Source organism: Temnothorax americanus, unplaced genomic scaffold, assembly GCF_048541705.1.
Source record: "Temnothorax americanus isolate GAGA-0224 unplaced genomic scaffold, ASM4854170v1 Scaffold136, whole genome shotgun sequence".
Taxonomy (NCBI): domain Eukaryota; kingdom Metazoa; phylum Arthropoda; class Insecta; order Hymenoptera; family Formicidae; genus Temnothorax; species Temnothorax americanus.
This window is the reverse complement of record NW_027509271.1, coordinates 249,378-268,304: the sequence shown is the minus strand read 5'-3', so window position 1 is coordinate 268,304 and position 18,927 is coordinate 249,378.

The window sequence follows — 18,927 nt, the reverse complement described above, 5'->3', positions numbered from 1 at the left end:
TATTGCTTTAAAATACAGGGTGAAATTTATTATCAATTTAATACAGCATTGCATGCTGCGTCAAATGAAAATCCAACTTATGGTCAACTTTTTATTGTAGATTCAAATGAATCTATAGATTATCGTCTTAATGATAATTCAAATTTAGATTTGGAAATCGTGCAAAATCTTGAGCACATAATGCGAGAATATAACGTGTTTGCTCAATCATATCAAATGATGGGTGAAGAATTAGAAAATCAACGACAATTAGAATCGAATCAATTGGAATTACAATTATTATTTAACTTAAGACCAGAAACGGATCGACGTCGATATAATGCCCAAAGAACGAATGAAGTTGCTGCTGTTTTTGTTACAACTGCTGATGGAGAAATCCCTGAATCATACGTTGTAGTACGTAATAAAAATACCAAAACTTTGCAAAATATCAGTATCATGAACCCAAATGTTGAGCCATGAATTTATCCATTGTTTTATCCATACGGTACTCAAGGATGGCATTGTCATTTAAAGAAATTAAATAGTGACAAACGTATAAGTAGAGGGCAATATGTCAAGTATCGCATGGCTATTCGTGATAATTTTAATATTTTTTTATTAGGACGACGCTTATTCCAACAATGGCTTGTAGACAATTATGTAAGAATTGAAAGAGACAGAACGGAATATTGCAAAACTCATCAAAAAGAGTTGCGCTCTGAAACATATCAAGGTTTAATAGATTATATGCAAAATATGGTAAATAATTTAAATGGACGTATTGGAAAAATGGTTATACTTCCTTCTACGTTTATCGGCTCACCACGTAATATGTTTCAAAATTACCAAGATGCAATGACACTTGTTGTTAAATTTGGTAAACCAGATCTTTTTGTCACAATGACCTGTAATTTAAAATGGCGTGAAATTACAGAAAATCTTTTGCCTGGTCAACAAGCTTATGATAGACCTGATATTTGTGCACGCGTTTTTAATATTAAAAAAGATTATCTTATAGATGTGATTGTTAAACAAAAATTTTTTGGTGAAGTAGCAGCATATGTATATGTTATTGAATTTCAGAAACGTGGTTTACCACACGTTCATATGTTGATTACTTTAAAACGAAATTTTAAAATAACAACTTCAGAAATTGTTGATAAGTATATATCTGCTGAAATTCCTGATCCATGTAAGAATCATAATTTGCATAACATAGTTATGAGACATATGATTCACGGGCCTTGTGGCGATTGGTGTTTAATAGATAGGAAATGTTCGAAACATTATCCAAAAACTTTCGTTGAAGAAACGAGAATGGATGAGGATGCTTATCCATATTATCGTCGACGAGATACTGGTAAGACTTTTGAACGACCTGGTGGATATATAGTTGATAATCGTTATGTTGTTCCATATTGTCCTATGTTATCAGTTATATTTAATAGTCATGTTAATATTGAAATAGTTTCCAGTATCAAATCTGTTAAATATCTATATAAATATATTTATAAAGGTCATGATGCTGCCTCTATAACAATTGAACCAATAACAGAAAATATAGTTATTAATCATGACGAGATACGCAATTATATTGAGGCACGTTACGTTGGACCTGTAGAAACTAGCTGGCGTATACTTAGCAAAAAATTGCAAGATAAAAGTCATGCTATAATACGTTTGCCAGTTCATCTACCTAATGAACAAAGTATAATAATTGATGAATCTATTAAAGATGCAATGACTTCTGCCTTAAATCAAGTCACTATGTTAATAGATTATTTTGCATTAAATTTACGCGATATTGAAGCAAGAAAATATTTGTACGTAGATATTCCACGTTATTATACTTTTAAAAAAGAAAAAATTAGTGGTAAAACTATATCACATTGGGTTAAACGTAGTAATTATAGGTCGTATAATTGTATAGGTCGAATGTATACTGTTAGTCCAACACAAATAGAATTATTTTATTTACGGTTACTGTTACTTAATGTTAAGGGAGCTACAAGTTTTAACGATTTAAAAACTGTAAAAGGAGAAATTTATCAATCATTTTTGGAAACATGTTTAGCTTTAGGTTTAATTGAAGATGATGATGAATGGAAACGAGCTATATGGATGAAGCTGTTGGATGGATGATGCCACGACAGCTTCGTAAATTATTTGTGCGTATTTTAATACATTGTCAACCTTTACATCCTGATGAACTTTGGGAAAGTTTTAAAATAGCAATGTCAGAACATTATGCGCAACATTTCGGTATGTTACAAGCACAAAAAAAAGTTTATGCACAAATCGGTGCTATGCTTCTTGCTGAAGGCAAAAGTTTCATCGATTTTCCACAAATGGAACAATTAATAGAAAATAATGAAGAAGAAGGTAATGTGACCATAGAACAAGCAATGGAAGTAGGTATTAGGCAATATAATCAATTAAATGAAAAACAAAAAGAAATAGTTGATTTAATATTAAATAGATTAGATGATAAAAGTCGTAATAGTCATTGTTTTTATATTGATGGCCCAGGTGGATCAGGTAAAACATTTGTATACACAACAATTTATTATTTAGCTCAAATTCGAAAGAAACATGTGTGTACAATGGCCTTCACAGGTATCGCAGCTACGTTACTTCCTGCTGGAAAGACAGTCCATAAAATTTTTAGATTGCCAGTTCCACTATTTGTTGACTCATCATCTTCCATTAAAATTCAGTCTAAAGAAGCTCAATATTTAAAATAAATAGATATTTTTATTTGGGATGAAGCACCAATGGCGCCACGATATGCTTTGGAAATTATGGATCGAACATTGCGTGACATTATGAATAATGATGTATTATTTGGTGGGAAAATTGTCATATTAGGTGGTGATTTTAGACAACTTCTTCCAATTAAAGTACGAGGTACACGAAGTGAAATTGTGAATCTTTCTATTAAATTTAGTTTTCTCTGGAAATATTTCGTGAATTTTTTTTTGACAGAAAATATGCAAGTTCTTCCAAATAAAATTAAATTTGCCAAATTTCTATTAAATATGGGTGATGGGATATTAAATGATTTTAATGATAATGTACAAATTCCTGAATATTGCATAGCACCACCTAATGCAGATATTGTTACAGAAATATATGGTGATTTAATACAAAAAAAAAGAATTTGACAACATGGCTAAATGTGCGATACTTTCTGCGCGAAATATCGATGTAGATGAAATAAATAAACAAGTTGTTGAATTATTAAATAAAACGGAAGAACAAATTTATACAAGTATAGATAGTGCTATAAATTGTGATGATGACATTAGTGAATCTTTATTACCAGAATATTTAAATACTTTATCTCCATCATCTCTTCCTCCTTACGAATTGCGATTAAGACCGAACTGTATCATTATGTTAATAAGAAATCTTAATATCAATGAAGGACTTTGTAATGGTACTAGATTAATGGTTATAGAACTTGCAAATCATTTATTGAAATGTAAGATATTAACAGGTAATAAAACAGGAGATATTGTTTTTTTAAATCGTATAACATTGTATTGTGAAAATGTATATCCTTTTACATTTAAAAGGAGACAATTTCCAATAAAATTAGCTTTTGCTATGACGATTAATAAATCACAGGGACAGACATTTGACAAAGTAGGAATAGATCTTCGTAAAGATGTTTTTAATCATGGACAACTTTATGTTGTTTTTTCACGAGTTTGTTCCTGGCAAGCATTAAAAGTTTATCTTGGCGAACAGCGAGATAGTAGATGTGTTAAAAATTATGTATATAAAGAAATATATGTTTAAAAAATTATGGATTATGGATGTTATAGATGTAATTGTCTAACAATGTGGGTTTACGACATTCAATCCAAAATGATATTTACATCTAGCTATAAAACTTACAAGCCCGCCAAAAAATATTAAATAAGCAATGTTTATCAAAAAATGATTATAAAATTATTAATATCTTATAATATTCACAAATGTTTGCATAATTTTTTCAAATTCTTTAAAATACTTGAAAAAAAATAGAAAAATTAACGTCAAACGTGACAGACTTAGGGCCAATTTTACCAACCACAGTTAGCTTAACCGTCGGTTAAAGTTAACAGGGCGGCCAACTTGTCATACTTACCTCATGATACTTAACCTCAGATTTCAGTATTAGTTTCGATGTGCCAATTACCCGGAGGTATTAAGGCACTTTTCAAGCGTCCTCGGGTGAGATGATAACCCACTGAACTGAAATTTGAGGTTAAAGTATCATGAGGTAGTATGACAAGTTGGCCGCCCTGTTAACTTTAACCGACGGTTAAGCTAACTGTGGTTGGTGAAATTGGCCCTTATACAGTCAGCTAGATGGTCGTTATCAGACAAAGGATTAATATTTAAGACAATTTGAAATCTCTAGAAAAAACTAATAAATATTCAGATAAATTTTTTTGTTTTCTCATAGAAGAAGCTTTGTTTACATAAACTTCGTATATAGACCTTTGATCGCATATAAAATTAGATCTAATCAACTAAATGTTAATGAATTATACATGAAATAGAGGTAGAAAAGACCAAAAAGAAAATTTTTTTTTAGTTTTCGATGCTAATATGTTTCTTATGTTCTAAAACGTCAAAAGATTGCATTTAAAAAAATGTCGATACGTGTGTATGTATGTATGTGCCAAATTTACCGAAATTTTTATAACTCTAGAACTAATCAACCAAATCTTAACGAATTATATATAATATATATATATATATATATATATATATATATATAATATACTCATGTAGTTAATGCATATATAGGTACGTAATAATAATTAATGTTGATATTATATTTGTAGGTTTGCAGGAAACAAATCCGTGATACGGGACGTTGCATCCAGATTTAATGTAGCAGAATCTACGTTTCATGCTATCATTTCGAATGTTATGACATTTTTACTTAATATTGCTCCAAATATAATAAAAATGCCTGCTACAGAAGATAGAAAAAGAGAGGTTGCTCGTGAATTTGAAGAAGTAATTAATATTGTTATGCTGAAAGATATGTATTACAAGTTATATGTTTAAACATTTATAAAATAACTCTGTTTCAGATAAATGGATTTCCTGGGGTCCTCGGATGCATCGATGGAACATTTATTAAAATTAAAACGCCTGCTAAAAAAATTAAGAGTACTTACGTTAATAGACATGATTTTCTATCTCTGACATTACAAGCAGTTTGTGATGCCAATAAATTATTTTTAGATGTCTTTACCGGTCCTCCTAGTAAAATACATGACACAAGAATATTCCAATTGTCATTTTTAAGTAATAAAATACAAAATATAGCAGAAAATTATCACTTATTAGGCGATGCGGCATATCCTTTAAGAAAATATTTATTAACCCCGTACAGAGATTACGGCAATCTTACAGCCCCTCAACGGAATTATAATTTCAAATTATCTCAAACAAGAGTTAAGATAGAAAATGCGTTTGCATTATTAAAACAAAGATTTAGGCAGTTAATGCAACTAGATTTTCTCACAGTTAAACGTTCTGCTAATTTTATAATTTCATGTTGTGTGTTACATAATTTGTGTATTTTGAACAATGATTATTTAGATAATATTGAGGAGGATGTAGAACGTAATGAGAGGCAGGTTTATAATGAGCAGAATCCGAACGATAGAATGGAAGGTGAGATAAAAAGAGACATTATTTGTAATTTATTGGCTTTTAATTAGTGAAAATGTAACACAAATAAACATGTATGCACAAATAAAACTTTTTTTACAGAACACAAAATAAAATTTCTTTTACTTAATAGATACTATATAAACTTAAAATACTTAAATTTATATTTTAAAGAAAATAATACTTTTTAATACATACATTGTTTCTTTTATATTATTAATGCACTTTAATAAAGTAAATATATTTTTTTCTTTCAAAATTAGCATAAAGTACTTTGTACTATCAAGTGATGTAAAAAAACTAAAAAATTTCTTTACATAAAACATTTTACATCATATAAAAAAACTTAAGTAATACATAACGTATTTAGTCTTTAGTAATACATCACATATAAAGAAACAGTCTTTAGTATTCCATCATAGTCTTTAGTATTTTAGAGTCTTTAGTTTTTACGTAACAGTCTTTAGCATTATGTTTTCTTATATTAATAAGGAAACAGTCTTTAGTTATCATATAATAAACAAAATAGTGAGATAATACTGTGACTACTTATAACTTTTTCAGTTTACATAAAATATGATGTGTAAAAAAGTATGCTGTTTCTAATCACTACTTGAATCTTGATTTAAATCAATTGTATCATTATCTGTTGTTGAATCTCGATGTAAATCAATTGTATCATTGTCTGTTGAATCTCGATTTGAATCAATTGTATCATTTGAAAATATTTTCATAAAGCTACGTAATATATCCAATTTTTCTGTATGTCTTCTTTCTCTCTTCTTCTCTTTATCTTTCTGAATGCGTAATAAAGTCTCACTTATAGACATTTTTTTCGGTGCCTTTTGTGACTTCGTGACTTTGCGATCCATTGCTATATTTTCTTGTTGCTTTTCAATAATTTTCCCAGGACCTTGCATTACCTCAGGCTCCAAGCTGTTATCTATTGCCTTTATCTTGTTTAATTCTTCTTCAAAATCCACTCTTGTTCGTTTCGCACCTGATTGCTGATTGCTCCTTACAGATTGCATTTTACGTTTCAAAATAGTCTTGTAACGATTCTCACATTGCGTACTGCTTCGTACAATGTTTAGTTCTGTTAAGATATCATTAGATATTTGTATCCACATTGATTTTTACATTTAAATCGTTTCATAGGCCCAATTAAAGGTAAATATTGCTCATATTTATCTAATAATAAGCGTGTACTTTCGTCACACCAAGCAGTTGTTAATTCGTTCTTATCTTTGAGGGATGGATCCTTATCTTTGCTAGCAGCCATGCTTTTCTTTGAAAATCTGTAACTAATAATAGAAAGTATAAAGTATAACATATTTGAAGTTGTAATTATACAAAAATATATATTACACAATATACAATAAAGATACTATAAGATGTCATAAACTAGTAATATTGATCTCAATTATAAAAAAATCTTAACTCTCTTGTAGATATTTCTCTTTATTTTACATACCTATAATGTTTCACTTTTGTAAAGAAAAAGTTTTTACACCGTATTATAAAATAATATACTTCAGCCGACTTATTAGCTCGATTAAAACGGTCGTTTAAAAGCCGTTAAAGGTTAAGTTGAAAATGGTTTTCAAGGTTACGAACGTCGCACGTTGCACATGTAGGCATTGAAGAAGTTACTAGTTGCACTGCATTGGGTCAGTGCAAGTGAACGCTCCCAGATCAGTGCAAGTGACCGCACTCGGGTCAGTATAGAACTACGCACTCCGAGCACGTGCGCGTAGTAACAAAAAGTTACTAGCCACTGGAACGGAGCGAGTGCACACCAATCGAATTCGCCATAAGGCCCAAAGGCGAAAACAAATCCGGGAAAAATTCCGGGAGTAGGATTAATCACAAACCTAGTAAGGGATATGAGGCAAGCAGTACTCACACAGTAAGAGGAGCAGCGGCTCCCACTGGTTAAGTAGGCATAAGTCCATCCTTTTCCCGGTCAAGTCGAGAATAGGAACTCGACGCATTAAACAAGGATCAAGCCGATTGCAGGCATATCTAGAGAATTTCGCGCGAGTCATTTCCAAGAACAAAGTAGCCCTGACCACTTAGGGAGGCCCGAGAAGCGTGCAGTAGTGTTCGGCGTCGAGATCCGACCCGTAGAACGCGAGATACCCAGCCGTCGGCGATTTCGATAACCGCGAGTCATCTCCGGGAGTAAAGCATCCCTGACCGCTCAGGGAGGCCCGAGAAGCGTGCAGTAGAGGTCGGCGTCGAGATCCGACTCGTAGAACGCGAGATACCCAGCCGTCGACGATCTCGAGAACCGCGAGTCATCTCCGAGAGCAAAGTGTCCCTGATCACTCAGGGAGACCCGAGAAGCGCGCAGTGGGGGTCGGCGTCGAGATCCGACCCGTAGAACAAGAGATACCCGACCGTCGGCGATCTCGGTAACCGGGAGTCATCTCCGGGGACAAAGTGTCCCTGATCACTCAGGGAGACCCGAAAAGCGCGCAGTGGTGTCGTCGTCGAGATCAGACTCGTAGAACAAGAGATACCCGACCGTCGGCGATCTCGGTAACCGGGAGTTATCTCTGGGGACAAAGTGTCTCTGATCACTCGGGGAGACCCGAAAAGCACGCAGCGGGGGTCAACGTCGAGATCCGACCCATAGAACGAGATACCCGGCCGTCGGCGATCTCGGTAACCGGGAATCATCGCCGGGAAAAACATGGCCCTGACCACTCGGGGACGCGGGAGGCATGCAAACGGGATCGGCGTCGAAGCCCGACACGTAAGGCACGAGATACCCGACCGTCGGCGATCTCGACAACCGCGAGGCATCGCCGAGAGTAAAGTGGCCCTGACCACTCGCGGAGACCTGGTACGCATGCAGATAGGGTCGGCGTCAAAATCCGGGGCGTGGTACCCGAGATACATAGCTGTGGGCGATCTCGGTAACCGGAGGTCATCGCCGAGAACCGAACCCGGGAGCAGGCCTACCAGGTCCCCAGACAGAGTCAGAGGGGGTTGCCGTCGACGGCGAACAGCATTAGGTAGACCTGGACATCTTCTTCGAGAAGTTACTCCAGATGCCGCAACTGTGACCCAAAAGGCGATGTGCGCGCGGGTCGGCGACGTGGTAACGTGCGGGTTAAAGGGGGTGAAAAACCACCACCCTGGGGAAGAGAGAGAGCGTCATCCGTAAGGCGAAGGGCGCGGAAGTTTCCACCGCGAACATCTGGCGAACACCTGTCGCGGCGAAAGCGGTAAACACCTATTGTAACTGCGTAGCGTGGAAAATTTCCGAAAGAGAAAGCGGGCAATATGGCCGGAGTGGGGTTAAACTCCGAAGGTGGGGAGCCACAGCGAGACGCGGGACTCGAGGCAGTCTCTCGGGGATCGTCGAACGAGTAAGATCTATTACACGCCGTATATATATCCTGGCCGCGCAAAACTTCGCGAGCGTAAATCGGGTGCGTTGTATTACCTCTCGCGACACCCGAAACAACCGGAAACGCCCGCGTAAAGCGTTAACTGTCGCAATTACAATTGCGAATGGCATACAATTGCCAAACGAATCATTGTGCGCCGTAAAGCGACAAGGCACTTGGCCTTTGCAATACCTGTGAACAGCAACTTGTGCAATACGAAGATTTGTCGACAACCAACTGTGTGAATCGAGATTATTGAATAAATTGTTGAGTCATAGCATGAAATATTTCGAGAATTATCAATTCTACTTACCTTACATACTTACCTGGTCCATCGGCGTCGATTCATCGAAGTCCCTCGTTGATCCTGGTTGGCGGTGGCAGCGGCGACACTGGGTAGCGGCGGCGATGATCCATCTGTGGCGGGAACCTGCAAATAAGGAAAATTAGTTAGATTGACGATTCGAGAAATCAGATATATTTACCTTCTCGGTTATTCGAGGTCAAACCGAGTGGCGACCGTTGATTTATAGGACATCCACGCGAAATGCACCATCCTGTAGTACCGTTCGGTTACAACCTCACCTCACTCACCTCACCTCACCTCACCACACCTCACCTTGCGACCGAGCACTTTCCAACAGCCGCGTCGCCTGACCAAACGGTCACCTCGAGTAATCCTACAGAGACTACTCGTTGCAGAGCCACGCGCGGCACAGACGGGACGAGCGGAAGCGGAAGCGCAGCCACTTCAAAGGAACCCAGTAGCGGCATCCGCACTACGGGAGACCGAACTCCCAAGCATGCCGCCCACGCCGTTAATGTTGGCATTACAGGTTCCCACGATGACTCACGTGCCTCCTCCGTTGATAGACGCGATCGCGGAATTCGTGGGATACGATTTCCCGATCGGCCCAGATGACCAGCCATCCGACGATTTCGAATCACCGTCGGGAGAAAGCGAGAGCGACGATGACTAGGCATGGGAGCCCAAATAGAGAGACACGGCTCGGCGAATGACGATCCCTGAGGCCAGAGAGGCACTTGAGGGTGGCGCGTACATATATAGAATACATATTTAGTTTGTTTGATTTGATTTTTATTTGCTCGCCAGAATTATTTCTTTTGATTTGAGTCTTGATAACTTTCTCGTCAAAATGGTCAGTCAGTATATGTAGTTAGATTTTCATTTCGGTCATTCACGTTTATTTAGTTTAATTAAGGTTACATTTACGGTATTGATTTGCGACTCGTAAGAGAGATAGGATTAAGTTGCGTTAAGAGGCCCATACGGCCAGTTACAGTTAGATTTTCGCGTAGTATTAAGATACAGGCTCGGCAAGACGGCAAAGACCGCGCGTAATTTTAGGTTAAAAGTCATATCCGGTCGATAAGTTTAAAACCAAGTTTAGTTTACTTTGATCCACCGCCGATCAAAAAGGTCTGATATTATTTAGCGGTTGTCGATATAGGTTAAGCGATAATGATCGTATGACGATAAGCGCGTTTAAGCGAAACGCCGACATAAAGTGACGGCAGTAACCCGTATTGGGGGCACGGAGGAATATCCTCCGGATCCGGTACGCGCGTCCATGAGGTAGGCGCCGGGAAAAGACCAAGTTCTTGGGAAAACCATCTTCTCCAGGGACAACCAGGCCGAAATGTCTTCCATGGACCTGGGACATAACTCCAGGAGGTGCGCGCCATGACCCGGTGAAAATCCCCGGGAGACGCAACTTCTCCAAAGAAGGAGAGGTCCAACGGACTTGCCAGGACCGGAGGAGCTTCTCCAGGGGGTCGGCGCCATCGTCCGGCGAACTCCCGGCGAAACGCATTTTCGCCAGGGACTCAGCCATTCAATGGTCTTACTAGGACCTGGGACACCCTCCCAGGGGGTCGGCGTCAAGGTCAGACGAGTTCCCCGGGAAACGCATCTTCCCCAGGAACAAACGACGTAATCCGTCGCGAGAGGTCCTAGGACACCCGCCAAGGGGGTCAACGTCGAGCTCCGGCAAAGATCCCCAGGAAACGCATCATCTACGGGAACAGTGGCCCGGAACGGCGATACCAGGTCCCGAGAAACCTAGCCAGAGAGTCGGCGTCAACGGCTGACGATATCGACGTCACCCGGACGTCTTCTACAGGGAGAACACCCAAATTCGTCATCGAGGGCATCTCCAACGAGGTGCGCAAGGATCGGCGCCGTCCGCGTCAAAAGTTAATCGCGAGTGAAAACCTGGTGCAGCGGTGCCAAGGAAAGAAGGTTCTCGCACTGCGTTGCGCGTGAAAATTTTCACGGGAACCTTCTAGAACGGGCGTAAACGGGAGATGCGCAAAAGGACACGCGAGAGGGTAGTGAAAATCATCGTGTTTTCGCGGGATCGCGCCAGATGTGCCGGCCGCGAACAATAGACGATCGAAAAAGTTCCGAGGAGTGGGAGCGCGCCGGCATAGGTGGGGAGCCCAAGCGAGAGCGACCGCTCGGGGCAGTCTCTCGGGTATAGCCGTGGCGAACACACGTATCACACTCTGTACGATCGGCATACGCGTTATACTTTACAACTGAGTACTTCCGCGTACTATCGCGTTAAATTACTCGCCTTAACCAACAGCGAGGGGCAATTAATTGCCAAATACAATCGAGTGTAAGCAACAATACGCGAGTTGAAATTCGGATACATTGTTAATTAACGGAAGTGCAATTATCGAGTATATAACAACCACGGGCATTGGGTCACGCGGATACGGAATATTGTGCGGACATTATTAATCATTGTATTTAACCACCGAATACTCGTTTGTTAATACTGCGCACAAACATTGTATAATAGAGTGATGATCATAGCCGAATGCGTGATCATAGTTAACAATCGTGGGACACAGAGTCCTCCAATCGGAATAATTATCTGGAATAAAAGCATCGTGACGACTAAACAAATAAGCCGAAATACGCAAATCGAATAACTGTGCAACTTTATTGAAATAAAGCGACGTTCACACCGAGGCGAGAAACTCGCGTTGTGAGACACCTTTATGATATTGTGAAACGGCCTGTAACGTTGAAATGATGATCTGGAATTAAAGATTAATTAATTCTGAAACAATTTCTTCTGATTAATTATAAAAAATTATCGATACTTACCTTCTACTTACCTTGTCCTTCGGCGATGATCCAACGTTGGCCAGCGGCAATCCGGTATGCGATGTAAAGCGAGGATCCGGGAAAGCAGAGCAGCAACAGAGCAGCGATCCATCCGAGGCAGGAACCTGAAAGAAAAGAAGCGAATTAGTACATAATTAAAACATAATTATCGGGACTTACCCTTATCTGGTATGCGAGGTAAAGCGAGGATCCAGGGATGAGAAGCAGCAACAGTGATCCACCAGGGACATCAGTCTAAAATAAAAATTCAAATAAATAGGATGTAACAATTTTATCCTTAATTACCTCTATCTGGTATGCGATGTAAAGCGAGGATCCAGGGATGAGGAGCAGCAACGGTGATCCATCAGGGACATCCTTCTGAAACAAATAAATCCTATTAGCGTCTTGCAAATAATCGGGGCGTTGATGCAAACTTACCTTCTCGGTAGACTAAGGTAAAACCGAGTGGCGACCGTTTGATAGGAATATTATCTGCCGGAATCGGGCTCAACTCGTGCCGTCCGGTCACAACCTTACCTCACCTTGCAGCCGGGCGGCGGCTGCGAGCGTGTCGCCTGCTTCGAAGAGGAAGCAGGGCCAGAAGGCAGCCACCAAAGTGGCGGAAAGCAGCGACGAGCGCGCCAGCCCCGAGACGGTGCGAGCACAACAGCGCATCGTACAAGCGGCTCAGCGAGATGCGGCAACGGTGGCAGAGCGATTGAGCGCGATAAGACGCGGAGCGACAATCTAGATTACCATATATATATATGTACAAAACCACCTAGGATTAAGATTATAGATATAAGACTATACGTTAAACCGTAATATAGGTTTTTATAATAAGTTTTGTCGGCTGACTAGCGCGAGATAAATTTATGCTGTGTTATGAAATTTTAGTTTAACATTATGGATTTTTTAGTTTATCATTATGGATTTTTTGGTTTATCATTACGAATAGAAAAACGATTATGTTGAGAGATATAGGAAAACGACATTCCGGGAAATACATGGTCAATTAACAAGTATTTAAAAATAAAAGTTGATTTACGTTGGTATAAAAGACGATTTATTTTGGGTTACCTATAAAGGGTTAAATTTAATTTTATGTTACATTGATTTTCTTCGACAAACAAAGAGTTTCATTTAATAACAAAAAAAAAACCCTGACGAGATAAAAGAAAAAAGTCAAAAAAAAGATTACGCACAAACACGCGTAGAGTAAAAAATGTTCACATGGACCAAAACAATTAAACGTAAATTAACTTCAGCTAGTTAACAAGATGACGCGAAGCGTAACACCAGGGCTCAAGTATAGTTTCAGAGTCAAAGAGACTCAAGTTTAGTGAGCCAGCAGCCAATGCGAGTAATATCGCGGAAAAATTGTCCGGGGAAGTTGAGAACCGCGGTCGCGCGATCGACGATAAAAGCGCGTTCATAACGAGCGAGGTGGTAAATGAATAAACTAAACCACCGTGCGGATCAAGATGAAAAAAACCTCGAACAAATCGCAAAAATCGTCAATAACGCAAAACGACCAGCGACGGTTCAGCGAAACGCGCGAACCCAAAAGTCGGCTTACCATATGTAATGGTAAGTGAACCGAGAGAGCGGACGGTGCGACCGACAAATTTACAACGCGAGGGTAATAAGAACACCCTAAAAAGAGGATTACCACAGACAAATAACATAGCGAACAGATAGGAAACGAGATCGCCTTACAATGCGACATGGTAAGGGAACCGCGCGAACCACAAGGTCAAATGACTGATTGACGATGCCAGAGGGCTGCGTAGGTCGCGATAACACCGCGGACACTGGCGATCGATAGGCGCGCTGGATAAACCGCGAGATCAACTTACCAAGCGGAGTGGTAAACGATCAGAGCAAGCGGGGGGGGCGAGCCGGCGAACAGACCATGCGATCGCGCAATAGTTGGCGGGACCAACGCAGGCGGACGGATGAGCGGCGTGCCGAACGCGCGGAATACAAGATCGGGATACCACAGAGGCGCAGTAACGGCCGGAGGCCAATGAGCCTACCGGACGTCGAACGAAGACCGGAGGCGCACCCAGGGCGCGGCGTAACCAGGGGCGGGCCACGACCCACGGTCAGCGGACCAAAAGTAGGGGAGGCGCGAAAGCGTTTCCTGGGACTCGCGTACGCGTAGGAGCACCGGGTATATCATAGGGCGCGTAACGGGTAGCCCCGAAATCAAAGAAACGTGGTAGACTGAACTCGCGATGTAAAAACGCTAGCGATGAAATTAGAATGATTAAGCAATCACCGAGGGCTAAATAATCTGGACCGCATACAACATTTGGCGAAATTCGATAACAAATGACCAGTGGCCATACCACGAGGCGAACGTAGGAGCGAGAGCGAGAAAACACGACGCGGGGCATCGAACGCCCACTGTAGTAAATTCTAAGTTAATTAATGTACACGCAAAGTTTCATTTTCCAGAAGGATCCGTAATTAACAATAATGTATAATAAATTAAAGATAAGGATAACGAAACATGGAATGCTGCGTAGAATATTTACTCGAATGTACACATAGCGAATCAATAAGTCGAACAAAGGGGCTTTTGTTCATGGAGCACCTGTCCAACGAGACAAAAGACCAGGAACGCGGAAGTCAAACAGCATCACATCTGGGAAGCAGGTGTAAGCCACATCTGGGCCCCAGATGTCCCAAAAGTAGGCGGAACCATACCAAAGTGGGGATGCAACCGGAGGCTTGGAGCCGGAGCAGAACCCTGAGATCGAGGGCCTTCGTCGGAGCCTCGTAGAAAACAGTCGATTCGGTCTGATAAAGCTTTGCGATAGAAACTTAGACTCTCGGAGTTGAACATCCCGCGGTAGTCGCGTTAACACTTTGAAACATTGTCACGAATACTTGTATCTGAAATTAGAATAAAATAGATTGTATTTTATTATCTAAAAAAAAATCAGAGTACTTGAATTAATTCGTGTGCGATAAACTTACTTGACAGACGTACCTACCTGATCCTGATACTTACCTGTCGGCGATCCGATATCCGCACGGGGAAATCCAAAGGTGTTCCAGCGAAGGTCCAGGGCGAAGTCGGCGGTGCACAGCTGCAGTCCAGAGATGGTCCGAGGTGCGTGGTCCAGCGGCGATCCTAGATCCGGCGGCGAAGGGCGACCTGAAACAGAAAAAAGGAAAGAAGAATCAGCGGGGCGTAATTAAGGTTGGGAAGTTCATAATATCCGAAATAATCCTTTCTCGGTTTGTTGGGTAAAAATTGAGTGGCGACCGTGTCGGAGACACATCTTTTGTACATAAGGGGGGTATCACTCCTCGGTCCGGCTACAACCTCACCTTGCAGCCGTATGCTAAATCCGCGTTCCCAGTAGACAATAGCTCGCCTAGAGTAGTTACCGGGCTCGCCGACGGCTGGGTATCTCACGTTCTACGGGTCGGATCTCGACGCCGAACCCCACTGCACGCTTCTCCGGTCTCCACGAGCGGTTGTGACCGGACGGCACGAGTTGAGCCCGATTCCGGCGGATAATATTCCTATCAAAAGGTCGCCACTCGGTTTTACCTTAGTCTACCGAGAAGGTAAGTTTGCCTCAACGCCCCGATTATTTGCAAGACGCTAATAGGATTTATTTGTTTCAGAAGGATGCCCCTGATGGATCACCGTTGCTGCTTCTCATCCCTGGATCCTCCCTTTACATCGCATACCAGATAGAGGTAATTAAGGATAAAATTATTATATCCTATTTATTTGAATTTTTATTTATGACTGATGACCCTGGTGGATCACCGTTGCTGTTTCTCATCCCTGGATCCTCGCTTTACATCGCATACCAGATAGAGGTAAGTAATTATAAAATAATTATGTGATAATTATTTTATGGTTTTGTTGCAGATCGACGCCCGGAATGGATCGCCGTTGCCGTTACCCGTCTCTGGATCCTCGCTTTACCTCGCATACCAGATAAGGGTAAGTCCCGATAATTATGTTTTAATTATGTACTAATTCGCTTCTTTTCTTTCAGGTTCCTGCCTCGGATGGATCGCTGCTCTGTTGCTGCTCTGCTTTCCCGGATCCTCGCTTTACATCGCATACCGGATTGCCGCTGGCCAACGTTGGATCATCGCCGAAGGACAAGGTAAGTAGAAGGTAAGTATCGATAATTTTTTATAATTAATCAGAAGAAATTGTTTCAGAATTAATTAATCTTTAATTCCAGATCATCATTTCAACGTTACAGGCCGTTTCACAATATCATAAAGGTGTCTCACAACGCGAGTTTCTCGCCTCGGTGTGAACGTCGCTTTATTTCAATAAAGTTGCACAGTTATTCGATTTGCGTATTTCGGCTTATTTGTTTAGTCGTCACGATGCTTTTATTCCAGATAATTATTCCGATTGGAGGACTCTGTGTCCCACGATTGTTAACTATGATCACGCATTCGGCTATGATCATCACTCTATTATACAATGTTCGTGCGCAGTATTAACGAACGAGTATTCGGTGGTTAAATACAATGATTAATAATGTCCGCACAATATTCCGTATCCGCGTGACCCAATGCCCGTGGTTGTTATATACTCGATAATTGCACTTCCGTTAATTAACAATATATCCGAATTTCTACTCGCGTATTATTGCTTACACTCGATTGTATTTGGCAATTAATTGCCCCTCGCTGTTAGTTAAGACGAGTAATTTAACGCGATAGTACGCGGGAGTTCTCGGTTGTAAAGTATAACGCGTATGCCCATCGTACAGAGTGTGATACGTGTGTTCGCCACGGCTATACCCGAGAGACTGCCTCGAGCGGTCGCTCTCGCTTGGGCTCCCCACTTATGCCGGATCGCTCTCACTCCTCGGAACTTTCTCGATCGTCTATTGTTCGCGGCCGGCACATCTGGCGCGATCCCGCGAAAACATGATGATTGTCACTACCCTCTTGCGTGCCCTTTTGCGCATCTCCCGTTTACGCCTGTTCTAGAAGGTTCCCGTGGAAATTTCCACGCGCAACGCAGTGCGAGAACCTTCCCTCCTTGGCACCGCTGCACCAGGTTTTTACTCGCGTTTAATTTTCGACGCGGACGGCGCCGACCCTTGCGCATCTCCCTGGAGATGCTCCCGATGGCGAATATGGGTGTTCTCCCTGTAGAAGATGTCCGGGTGACGTCGATGTCGTCGGCCGTTGACGTCGATCCTCTGGCTCGGTTTCTCGGGACCTGGTATCGCCGCTCCGGGCCACTTTTCCCGTAGATGGTGCGTTTTTTGGGGATCTCCGCCGGAGCTCGACGTCGACCCCCTTGGCGGGTGTCCCAGGACCTCTCGCGACGGATTACGTCTTTTGTTCCCGGGGAAGATGCGTTTTCCGGGGAACTCGTCTGGCCTTGATGCCGACCTTCTGGGAGTGTGTCCCAGGTCCTAGTACGACCATTGGATGGCCGAGTTCCTGGCGAAAATGTGTTTCGCCGGCAGTTCGCCGGACGATGGCGCCGACCCCCTGGGAGGGTGTCCCAGGTCCTGGTACGGCCGTTGGATGGCTGATTTCTTGGCGAAAATGTGTTTCGCCGGAAATTCGCCGGACGATGGCGCCGACCTCCTGGGAGGGTGTCCCAGGACCTGGTAAAGCCGTTGAGCGGCTAATTCCCTGGCGAAAATGTGTTTCGCCGGGAGTTCGCCGGACGTTGGCGCCAACCTCATGGACGCGCGTACCGGGTGCGGGGAATGTTTCTCCGTGCCCCTCGATACGGGTTATCGCCGTAACTCGTATGTCGTCGTTTTAATTAAACGCGCTTATCATTATACGATCATTATCGCTTAAACTGTATCGACAACCGCTAAATAATATAAGACTTTTATGATCGGCGGTTAATCAAAGTATCAACTAAACTGGGTTTTATACCTATCGGAGGTATGTCATTCTTAACCTAAAACTACGCGCGGTCTTCGCCGTCTTACCGAGCCTGTATTTTAATAGTACGCAAAATCCTAAATCTATCTACACCCGGACAAGAGATACGGCGACGTCGCGCGATCTCACGACCCGGACGTCATCCTCGGGGAGTGGGCGCGGAAATAGAGTTAGTCGAACACCAGGAGTGATCAGATAGAGTCGGCGTCATCGGCGTCCAGGGTGCGATGCACCTGGACATCATCTACGGTGAGAATTTCCGGAATCGTGTATATTAGGTAATATTAGGACGTGCGCATAGGTCGGCGTCGACGGCAGACAAAAATTGCCAAAGGTGAAAACCGGTGCACGGGCACCAGGTCGGCGAAGCCTCCCGAACGCAATAACAGCGGAAATTTCCATGGGAAACTTCCAGAACGCCCGAAACGCGTAAACACGTGTGGAAGGAGAAAAGTGAAAGCGGAGCATCTGGCACTACGGCGCAAATAGGCGACGGAGTGGCGATGCGAGGCGAATAGGGGACTGAGGGGAGCCCACTCTTGGGCTCTCTAGCCCGGCGGCTCGAGGCAGTCTCTCGTGGATCATCTCAGAGATAACATGCGTTAGTCGTATCTCTCATGTTGTCGCGATAACTTCCGCAATTGTGGTGCGATTTCGATAATTATTGTACCGAGACATCCCTAACAAACGGGAACGCCCGCAGAACAGCGTCACTATTCGCAATTACAAACGCGAAAGGCATTGTATGCCACCGAACATTTGTGCGTCGTGACTTATCGATACGTGCAACCACCATCTTGT